The sequence below is a fragment of the Zalophus californianus genome, chromosome 1, assembly GCF_009762305.2.
Source record: "Zalophus californianus isolate mZalCal1 chromosome 1, mZalCal1.pri.v2, whole genome shotgun sequence".
NCBI lineage: Eukaryota > Metazoa > Chordata > Mammalia > Carnivora > Otariidae > Zalophus > Zalophus californianus.
Genome location: NC_045595.1, coordinates 63,887,012 through 63,897,766, shown reverse-complemented (window position 1 = coordinate 63,897,766; position 10,755 = coordinate 63,887,012). Strand labels below are relative to the sequence as shown.

Genomic DNA, 10,755 nt, shown 5'->3' with positions numbered 1-10,755 from the left:
ACTCCAAATTTTACAGACTTCTGTGGCATGGACCCACACTGTTCCTCCTGGGGGAGGGAGAGGGATCTCACCAGGATGCTGACTTTTGCTGGACCCCTGCCAGGCAAGCAGTCACACAGTTCACATTTTATGGCAACACTGAGCAGAAAGCCAGCTCCTGGACTCTCTGTCTTCAGCTGGCTTCCCCACTCCTATGTCTGGGAACTCTGCTGCACTCAGGCATCCATGTTCTTCTTGTGACCCCGGGGATCCTGAGACAGTGCTGTTCCACCTGGGATTCTGCCCCATTTCACCACTTGAGCACCTTTAAGCCAGGGACGTACCTCATTGTGGCAGACTTCTAAAAGTTCAGATTTTTGCTCCACTGCTTATAATACTTTGCAGTAGCCTCCTTAAGAAGGCTCCCTCCCCTCCACCATATCCTCTAATAAATCACCCTGGCTTCAAGTCTCTGCACCTCCTACCTTCCAAATAGTGGTCGCTTTTCTATTTGTAGAATTGCAGCATTTCTTTTCTCAGATCTCCAATTGATTTCACAGGTGTTTAGAATGATCTGATAACTATTTAGCTGTATTTGAGGGACCAAACTTAGAGTCCCCTACTCCTCAGTCATCTTAACTCCCTCCTAAAAACATACTCTAAATACAGAAAACAAATTGATGGTGACCAGAGGGGAAGTGGTTGAGGGGAATGGGTGAAATTGGTGAAGGGGATTAGGAGTAATTATCACAATGAGTACTGAATAATGTATAGAACTGTTGAATGTAGATGTACACCTGAAACTAATATAACACTATTTGTTAACTATACTGGAATTTTTATAAAAAGTGAAAAAAAAAAAACATGATTCTAACTAAACAATGTGAAATTCCCTGCACACATTAAAATATGATGAAATAAACATTCAAAGACTTAGATGTGTAGAGAGATATACCAAGTTGTTACCATTAGGTGTAGAAGAAAGGAGCATTATATGTGAAGGGGGGAGGTTAGCCACTCCCACAAAAAAATTAAAATAAGATCTCATGTTCATAAATAATACAAAAGCTTCTTTTTCTAAAAAGACATATGAGAGGATAGTCATGAAAATATTAATGCTGATTACATCAAAAAATAAAATTTCTGGGGATGACTTCCTGTCTTATATTTTCAGGCACTGTTAATTCCTACAATTATAAGTATAAATATATAAAATTTGAGAAAATACACCAATATGACTTTTTTGGTGGAAAAAATATATAACACAATGGATCTAAGTAGTTCTTTGGGCTTGAAAGTAAAAATATACCCTGGCAACAAAAATGAAAAGTATTTCTGCTGCATTATTTTTGCTCAGTTTTATGACTTAAAAACACTTCTTTTTTCCTATAAAATTATTTTACTATATTGAATTCCTATTTCAAAACAAAATTGCTTTAATCGCTATTCTCAAACATACACATTTATGAAAATGATAGAAATATTAAAGCTATGATGAACAGAGAATCATGGTGATAGTTTTTATTAGATGTTCACAGTATTTTGCATAGACAGAAGGACTGCAGAATAGACAGAAGATGAGTAAAGCATAGATGTGTACTTTTCTGCAGACATACGATGTTGAATGTCCTCCAGGTACATTCTGACTAATCCATAAAATTAATTATCAAGAGGTGCAAACTGGTGCAGCCACTCTGGAAGAGTATGGAGATTCCTCAGAAAGTTAAAAGTAGAACTACACTATGATCCAGCAATTGTATTACTAGGTAATTACCCAAAGAATACAAAAATACTAATTCAAAGGGATACATGTACCCTAATGTTTATAGCAGCATTTTCTGCAATAGCCAAATTATGGAAACAGCCTAAGTGTCCAATGACTAATGAATGGATAAAGAAGATGTGGTGTAAGGCCTTACTTGAGAATGTGAGCATCAATCCCATAGGGTCCCTTCACTGAGCTTCTGTATTTAGTTAGAAGGCCATCTCTTCCTGTTCCCCAACCAGTTATTAGAGTTATCTTGTTGTTTCTTTTTTTTCCCCTTCAGCTTTCTAGAAGTAGATAACCAATCACATATATTAAATATCCCCTGTTGGAAACATTTAACATGATAGTATTTTTCAATTTGCATCATTCACACACACACACACACACACACACACACACACACACACACGATTTCTGGAAAAGTAACAGTATTATTTCAGGAACATGGAAGTTGAGCATTTCTCATAGACTGTCAACATAACTCAATGCCGTATAACTCATGTCAATGCCATAGGAATCCACTGTCTCAGAAAAATGAGAGTTCAAATTATAATGTTTTCACATATGAATTGACAAAACCACTTTATAAACTTTTAATACATATATGAATTTCACACAATAATAAACAACCAACTTTGGCCCCTACCCTCAACCCACTCAGATCTACTGAATTAATGTCTTGTCTCTATGGTTGTGTGGTTTCAATCGGCTCAGGAAATCCTAAGGACTCAGTTTGGAATTCTTGGGATAAATGCACCATAAGCATACTTGTAGCTCTGTAGCTTTGGAGTTCAGTAAGCCCCTGCATTCTCTCAGTCTCAAAAATACTACCTGTGTTTTATATGGTGGGGGAGGTGAGTCTTTTCCAGGAGGATATACAATATTTTAAAATCCAGCTTCCCCTTGGGGTTGCAGTAAAAAAGTACTATTTTTTCTTGCTGCCTTCATGTGGTTCTGTATAGCTGAGTAGCTGTCACTTGTTTCATATGCTTTACATATTCCAATTAATGCAATTTTATTGCATATAACCCTAAGGCATTTCATAAAAGGGTGACATTTTACTTGAACAAACAAATAAAATATAATATTATAAATTTCCACCATGTTTTGGCAAGCACACACACTTACACACTCTCTCTCAATGCAATCATTCCCACATAAAAATGTTTTATTAGGTAACAGACTTCAAATGTGTTAAGCTTTTGAGCCTGCCAGTGTGAACTCATGGAGAGCCCTGTTCATTCAGTGTTATTGCAGAGTGAACAGACAGGGAAAGAAGGATAGAGTGTTCCTCATGCAGATGGATTTTGAGAAGCTCAAAGCCCACCCCTGACATGGGAACTGGCCCAGAGAGGCAGCTCAAATACTTGGTTTCTTTTCCCCCTGACCTGACTCTTACTCAGTCACAGAAGGTTTGTCAGCAGCATTTAAAGACTTCCATGAAGCTGTGGGGTTGGCAGATAAAGGACTTTATATCTGTCCCTGTAACAAGGGAATTTTGACTGTAGACTTGAAGAGAATCATGATTAGAAGAATTTTACAATTCAAGTCTACAAATTAAGAATGGGAATGTGAGGCAGTGTGGCTCTAATAGAGGTCACTTCCTTTTATTTCCTTAGTTCATTATTCTCTGAATCCATAGAGAGCTGCAAGCCTGGCCAGGCCATTTCTCCTTCAAAGCAAAGTGCACAACCAGGTGCAGTGCTTAAAGTTGTGCCCACTGGGATGATTTCCCTCACCAGTGTCCTTCAGGGATGGCCCAGGGGGCCTGTGGTGCTGCAGCTGTCCATTTTCTGGAAGTGTGTGTGTACCATGCAAAACCATCTGTAAGCCACGCCCAAGTCTTTTCTTTCTCTGTTGACTGATTGTGAGGACTCCCCATGAGGCCACTGCTGCAGGCTGGGAGAGAGACGGCAATGTAGTGGTAGCATAGGCCATGAGCATTTGTCCCACTTTTTCATGTAACTACTTGTGCCTTCGTTCACACGTGTGCCACTTCCATATGATAATGGCACACGCCCAACTTTATGACTTGGTGGGTCAGATAGCACCCAGTTCATGATGGACCGCTTGGGTCCCATGGTAATTTGGTGGCTCGTGTTTACTTGTTCAGTCTCTACTAAAGCTGAGTAGCAGGCCAAGAACTGTTTCTCAAAAGGGAAGTAGTTACCTGTAGAGGACTGTGGAGTTTTGCTCCAAAATCATAAGAATCTGCACTATGATTCACCTATAGGGGCCTATGAAAAGCTGCAAACAGCATGCCTATCTGCTGATGACACTTCAAACACCGCGGGGTCTTCCGGAATTATCCGCTCAAGGAGCAGAACTGCTGGCACAGCAGCCTGGATCTGTTGCCGAGTCTTACTTTGTTCTGCACCCCGCTGAAAACTAGCTTTAGGATCACTCAGTAAATGGGTGTGAGTAACACAACCAAATGAGGAATATGTTGCCTCCAAAATCCAAAGAGGTCCCCTAAGCATTATGCCTCTTTTCTGATTGTAGGAGGGGCCAGATACAGCTTACCTTAGAAGGGATATCTTAAAATGCCCCACCCCACTGGTGCCCTAAAATTTCTCTGAAGTAGAAGGCTCTCTATTATTATTATCTGCTACCTTCTAACACACAAACGTCTTGACAATATGCATATGATAGTTGCTACTTCTTGGTGACTAGGTCTAGTCAACATAATGTCATCAATGTAAAGGAGCAATATGATAAATTATGGAAGAAAAAGTAATCAAGACCCTGCAAACTAAATTATGACACAGAGCTGGAGAGTAAATATCCCCGAGGTAGGACAATGAAGGCCTTTCCAGCTGAAAGAAAACTGTTCCTGCTGAACTTTATGGACAGGGATGGAGGAAAAAGCATTTGCCCAATTAATAGGTGCAAACTAGGTGCAAGGGGATGTGTTAATTTGCTCGAACAATGAAACTATATCTGGTACAGCATTTGCAGTTGGAATCACTACCTGGTTAAGCTTATGATCATCCACTGTCATTCTCCGAGATCTACCTGTCTTCTGCACAGGCCAAATTGGTGAGTTGAGTGGGGATGTGGTGGGAATGACCACTTTTGTATCTTTAAAGTCCTTGATGGTGGCTCTAATTTCTGCAATCCCTCCAAGAGTGCAGTATTGTTTTGTTCCCTATTTTTCTGGGTAGAGGCAGTTTTAGTGGCTTCCATTTGGCTTTTCCCAACAGATTGACTCACCCTCCACTGGTCAGGGAACCGGAGATTCTGCGAGCTGCTAAGTGTGTCTGTTCTTATTATTCTGTATTCTTATTATACATTCTGTAATTTGGGAAATAACCACAGGAAAGCCTTGGGGATCCACTGGATCCACGGTGAACTGGACGTGAGCTAAAATTCAATTGATCACTTAACCTCCTGGAACCCCTACTCTGACTTGTGGACCACGGTGATATTTTCCCTGTCAGTTCAGAGCCAGTTCAGAGTTTAGAGATCAAGTAAGAATTTAGTAAACTTCCTATTTCACACCTAGGAACACCGGTCAATTAGCCAATGTGATACTGCTGCTTTGACTCTGCTATCTGTTAGGGTAACCATGCCCACCTCACCTTTGGTGATTGAATGTGGCAGTTTGACCCCTGAGGCCCTGGGATCCATTACTCCCATTGCATTTAGGTTTCCCAGTGCAGTGATAGCAGTTCCCATGCTGAGGTTTGGCCTACAAGAAGGGTCATCACAAAGTTCTTCAAGGATGCCAGGCTCCCCTCACAAATTTATTTCTCGCAGGGTAAGTGAAAGTTGTGTCTTACGGACCCACCCAAGAGGGTGAATGGGCCTTAAATAGCCAACTCAGTTTAACATTCCAATGCCCTTGAACTTTTGAACCCTTCCTCTGCATTAAATGTAGGCATGTCTGGCACTTCAAATTAATTCACTGTGGGCCACCTTCAATCCATGTTTCAGCCAATAGCCAAACTGTTAAAAGTCTTTCTAACAACCGAGGTTGCAACATCAAATGCAGAATCTCTGCTTAGTGAGTCCACGTCATTAAATTTGGCCTGATTCAACTTTATGTTCCTTCCACAATTGCCCCACACCTAGTATCCATCCACACAGGTGTTACCTGGATTTGTACTGGTAGAAATAGAAAACTCAAGTCCTTTAAGAGAAGTACACCTCCTCATTGATCACACTTTGTGTTTCACCTTTAGGGGCTTGCTGGGATTTGAGTCTAGTTGTGGGTCTAGAAGCCAAGACAGTGATTGTTGGGATGGGTTCTGACAGGATCAGCAGTGTCTCACATGACAACTGCCTCAGGCCATTACTGTTTTCCGGAAGTACAGGATTAACATGACTGTATTCTAGTTAAAATATTTTCACACAAGAAAAAACATAAAAGGGCTCCTGGGTGGCTCAGTCCATAAGTCTGCCTTGGGCTCAGATCATAATCCCAGGGTCCTGGGATGGAGCCTCATGTTGGGCTCCCTGCTCAGAAGGGAGCCTGCTTCTCTTTGTGCCTCTGCCCCTCTCCCCTGCTTGTGTGTGCTCTCTCTCTCTCACAAATAAATAAATAAAATCATTAAAAAAAAGAAAAATACACAAAAGATTGATGTTTGTAATATATAAATACTGCAATAAAACAAATTATCTAAATTATCTAAATACTGCAATAAAACAAATTATCTAAAAAGAAAAATGAGTAATAAGAAAGTAGTAGCCAATATAGGTGTGGAAAAATGTTCAATATCGGAGGAACGGAGCAAGATGGCGGAGGAGTAGGAGACCTAGATTTTGTCTGGTCTCAGGAATTCAGCTGAATAGGGATCAAACCATTCTGAACACCTACGAACTCAACAGGAGATCGAAGAGGAGAGTAGCAACAACTCTCTGAACAGAGAAGCGACCACTTACTGGAAGGTAGGACGTGCGGAGAAGTGAATCCGAGGCGATATTCGGGAGGATAGAAGGCGGGGGAGGGGCCTCCGCTGGCCGCTTCTGGCAAGTGATAGAGCCGCGGAGCACAAAATCGGAACTTTTAGAAGTTGGCTCGGCTGAGGGACGTCGCTGCAGTGGCTAAGCGGGGGGTGGAATCCTCCCGGGACAGTGTGGTCTCAGGACCCTTGGGGTCACAGAAAGACCGGGGGTGCCTGAGTGCGCCAGAGCTCCCAGGTATCGGAGTGGGGAAGCCGGCTGCAGAGACAGAGCTGAGGTGAGGACTCTCAGCTCGGGGTTGCCATAAACTGTGATCCGCGGCCCAGTCAGGCCACTGCTCCTCCAGCAGGGACCCAACAAGCGGCAGAGCTGGGGAGACTCCCCTTCCTTCCCGGGGAGGGAATGCACCGCAGGGATCTGCTGGGTTTGGAGACTCCACACGGGGTCGGGTGCCAGAGATACAAACGCTCGGTCACAGGTCGGGTGAGCACGGAGTGCGGCCGGAGACCAGGGAGATGGGAGTGACTGCTTTTGTCTGGGGGCACACTGAGGAGCGGGGCCCAGAGTTCTCAGCGCCTCCGGGTGGAGATTGGGAGGCCACCATTTTTGCCCTGGTCTTCCAAAGCTGTACTGAGAGCTTGCAGGGAACAAAAGCTCCTGAGAGCAAACCGGAGCAGCTTCCTTAGCCCGGACTGACAAGGGCGGGGCAATTCAGCCTCCGGCAAAGACATTTGGAAACCACAGCAACAGGCCCCTCCCCCAGAAGATCAGCACGAACAGCCCGCAAGCCAAGACCAAGTTTACCGATCAAGGAGAACGGGAGAACTCCAGCGCTAGGGGAATACTGCACATAGAATTCATGGCTTTTTTTTACCATGATTCATTAGTTCATCAAAGTTAATTTTTGTTGACTTTTTTTTAATTTTTCTTTTTCCCTTTTTCAACCAACATCTTATTAATCCCTTTTTTAAAAAAAAAAAACAAAACATTTTTTATTTTTCATTTTTAGAGTCATATTTTATCCCTTCATAGTAGTTACCCTTATTTTTGGCATATATATATAAGTTGTTCTCTCTTTAAAATTTTGAGATACAGTTTCTTCTAACAGATCAAAATATACCCTAAATCACTAGTGTATGGCTTTGTTCTAGTCTCCTGCCTGATCACATTCTCTCCCTTTTTCCTTTTTTTTTTCTTAAACCTTCTTTCTTTTTTCAAACAACTTCTTATCAAGTCCTTTTATAAAATCTTGTATAATTTTCATCTTTACAGTCATCTACCATCCCTTCATTGTATCAACCCTTATTTTGTACATATATGTCTTTCTTCCTTTAAAATTTGAGGAGGCACTTTTTTCTAACAGACCAAATACGCCCAAAATCTAATGTGTGGCACTGATGTATGCATTAGCCTGATCATATTTGATCATATTCTCCTTTTTTTCTATTGTTCTGTTTTGTTTTTTTTTTTCTTTTTTTTTTTTCTCGTTCTTTTCCTTTCTTTTCCCCTGGTTTCAGGTCTTTTCTGATTTGTATACAGTATATTTGCTGGGGACGTTGTTAACCTGTTAGCATTTTGTTCTCTCATTCATCTGTTCTCCTTTGGACAAAATGACAAGATGAAAAAAATCACCTCAGCAAAAAGAACAAGAGGTAGTACCGTCAGCCAGGGACCTACTCAATACGGACATTAGTACGATGTCGGACCTAGAGTTCAGAATCATGACTTTAAAGATACTAGCTGGGCTTGAAAAAAGTATGGAAGTTATTAGAGAAACCCTTTCTGGAGAAATAAAAGAACTAAAATCTAACCAAGTCGAAATCAAAAAGGCTATTGATGAGGTGCAATCAAAAATGGGGGCACTAAATGCTAGGATAAATGAGGCAGAAGAGAGAATCAGTGATATAGAAGACCAAATGATGGAAAATAAAGAGGCTGAGAAAAAGAGGGAGAAACAACTACAGGATCACGAGGGCAGAATTCGAGAGATAAGTGATACGATAAGACAAAACAACATTAGAATAATTGGGATCCCAGAAGAAGAGAGAGAGAGGGAGGCAGAAGGTATATTGGAGCAAATAATAGCAGAGAACTTCCCTAATGTGAGGAAGGAAACAGGCATCAAAATCCAGGAGGCACAGAGAACCCCTCTCAAAATCAATAATAATAGGTCAACACCCCGACATCTAATAGTAAAACTTACGAGTCTCAGAGACAAAGAGAAAATCCTGAAAGCAGCTCGGGAGAAGAGATATGTAACCTACAATGGTAAAAATATTAGATTGGCAACAGACCTATCCACAGAGACCTGGCAGGCCAGAAAGGACTGGCAAGATATCTTCAGAGCACTAAACGAGAAAAATATGCAGCCAAGAATACTATATCCAGCTAGGCTCTCATTGAAAATTGAAGGAGAGATAAAAAGCTTCCAGAACAAACAAAAACTAAAGGAATTTGCAAACATGAAACCAGCCCTCCAAGAAATATTGAAAGGGGTCCTCTAAGCAAAGAGAGAGCCTAAAAGCATCAAAGATCAGAAAGGAACACAGACAACATACACTTAACAGTCACCTTACAGGCAATACAATGGCACTAAATTCATACCTTTCAAGAGTTACCCTGAATGTAAATGGGCTAAATGCCCCAATCAAAAGACACAGACTATCAGATTGGATTAAAAAACAAGACCCATCGATATGCTGTCTGCAAGAGACTCATTTTAGACCCAAAGACACCCCCAGATTGAAAGTGAGGGGGTGGAAAACCATTTACCATGTTAATGGACACCAAAAGAAAGCTGGGGTGGCAATCCTTATATCAGACAAACTAGATTTTAAAACAAAGACTGTAATAAGAGATGAGGAAGGACACTATATCCTACTTAAAGGGTCTATCCAACAAGAAGATCTAACAATTGTAAATATCTATGCCCCTAACATGGGAGCAGACAATTATATAAGGCAATTAATAACAAAAGCAAAGAAACACATGGACAACAATACAATAATAGTGGGGGACTTTAACACCCCCCTGACTGAAATGGACAGATCATCTAAGCAAAAGATCAACAAGGAAATAAAGACTTTAAATGACACACTGGACCAAATGGACTTCACAGACACATTCAGAACATTCCATCCCAAAGCAACGGAATACACATTCTTCTCTAGTGCTCATGGAACATTCTCCAGAATTGATCACATCTTAGGTCACAAATCAGGTCTCAAACGGTACCAAAAGATTGGGATCATTCCCTGAATATTTTCAGACCACAATGCTTTGAAACTAGAACTCAATCACAAGAGGAAAGTCGGAAAGAACTCAAATACATGGAGGCTAAAGAGCATCCTAGTAAAGAATGAGTGGGTCAACGAGGAAATCAAAGAAGAATTAAAAAAATTCATGGAAACCGATGAAAATGAAAACACAACTGTTCAAAATCTTTGGGATACAGCAAAGGCAGTCCTGAGAGGAAAGTATATAGCAATACAAGCCTTTCTCAAGAAACAAGAAAGGTCTCAAATACACAACCTAACCCTACACCTAAAGGAGCTGGAGAAAGAACAGCAAATAAAACCTAAACCCAGCAGGAGAAGAGAAATAATAAACATCAGAGCAGAAATCAATGAACTAGAAACAAAAAGAACAGTAGAAAAGATCAACGAAACTAGGAGCTGGTTCTTTGAAAGAATTCACAAGATTGATAAACCCCTGGCCAGACTGATCAAAAAGAAAAGAGAAATGACTGAAATCAACAAAATCCTGAATGAAAGAGGAGAGATCACAACCAACACCAAAGAAATACAAACAATTATAAGAACATATTATGAGCAACTCTATGCCAGCAAATTAGAGAACCTGGAAGAAATGGGTGCATTCCTAGAGATGTATCAACTACCAAAACTGAACCAGGAAGAAATAGAAAACCTGAACAGACCTATAACCACTAAGGAAATTGAAGCAGTCATCAAAAATCTCCCAACAAACAAAAGCCCAGGGCCAGATGGCTTCCCAGGGGAATTCTATCAGACATTTAAGAAGAATTAATACCTATTCTCCTGAAACTGTTCCAAAAAATAGAAATGGAAGGAAAACTTCCAAAC

The 10,755-nt window shown here is 41.0% G+C and overlaps 1 pseudogene; it reads right to left on the bottom strand.

The window, feature by feature from the left end:
- Positions 1-3,362: 3,362 nt before the first annotated feature.
- On the bottom strand, positions 3,363-5,425 carry LOC113916024 (annotated as a pseudogene).
- Positions 5,426-10,755: the final 5,330 nt, after the last annotated feature.